Consider the following 1176-nt stretch of genomic DNA (forward strand, 5'->3'; position numbering starts at 1 on the left):
TGGTCTTTAAGAAACATTGTGACATTTTCATTATTGATTAAACTGCTGTTTATTTTCTTCAATTAATTCTTCGATCATTCAGTCTCTTAACTGTTAAAAAGTACTGAAAACTAAAAGGTTCACAATGATGTCGGCAACAAATCCTCACAACAGAGAAGCTGAAACCCAGAAAAAGTTTGGCATTAGTGCTATTAATTAATAGCTGATTTATGTTGTTTCAGTTCTATTATATTTCAAACAATTAATAGTTTATTGAGAAAATAATCATTTCTGGTGTAATATGCTTGAGAAAATACATCTCGACTATGACACATATTTTATCAAAATAAAGGAACACTGTAGATCTTTCCAACATTAAAACCCTTCTTATGTAAGAGGAGGAGGAGTAATGATTTGCAGTTTCAGTCTTTTGCATATTGCACATCTCGTGTTCAGAATATTTACCTTTGTATCATTGTGTTTGTGTATTTATTTAAAGATAGAAATGTATTTAAATTTCAAAACAAACATGCACAGTGTACTCTTGTCTAATGTGTAATTGGTTATTAAGTGTGTCCCTCCCATGAAGATAATCGCTTGAGGTTTTGTAGCGTTGTAGTTAACATGTTCAGGCAGCACAGTGGTTTCCTCACAACAAGGTCCTGAGTTTGATCCCATCTTCATCCTGCACAGAGTTTGTGGTTTCCTCCCACAGTCCAAAGACATACGATTAGAGGCTGTAAATTGCCCATAGAGGTGTGTGAATTTTATTCTTTTCTCTGTCTACTGCTGTGTTCAACTTCCACACTACAAACTAAATATATACAGAATATACTGTACAATATAATATAATGTTTATAGTATACTCCCCTTTGCAGTTAGTCTACAAAAATCAACATAGTTTACTATATTAACAGGAAATGACACAGCTTTTACGGAGACATCAACCAAACTGTGAATGTAACTTTGTCATGTGAATACCAGTTAAATGTAAACAAAAAAATATATATTTTGGGTATTTTGAGGTGTTCATTTGTGCAAAGTATTATGGGACAAGAGACCTTTTTCACAGCAGCCATTTTGACATGACATAGTGGGGTAAACACAGGTGTTACCAATGAAACTAATTAAGGTCAGGATTAAGGATTAAGGATCAAGAGTCAGGGAGTTGCTGCTGTGCATGTTGGCTCATTGGAA

General features: G+C 33.8%; 1 protein-coding gene across 1 annotated transcript in view; it reads right to left on the reverse strand.

The window, feature by feature from the left end:
- LOC118326933 (GRB2-related adapter protein-like) overlaps window positions 1–1176 on the reverse strand; it is a 4639-nt gene that overhangs the window by 1645 nt on the left and 1818 nt on the right. The gene's annotated exons all lie outside the window — the stretch shown is intronic.

The sequence above is a fragment of the Morone saxatilis genome, unplaced genomic scaffold (genome assembly GCF_004916995.1).
Source record: "Morone saxatilis isolate NCDOM2014 unplaced genomic scaffold, NCSU_SB_2.0 Contig17, whole genome shotgun sequence".
In the NCBI taxonomy this organism is placed as follows: Eukaryota; Metazoa; Chordata; class Actinopteri; family Moronidae; genus Morone; species Morone saxatilis.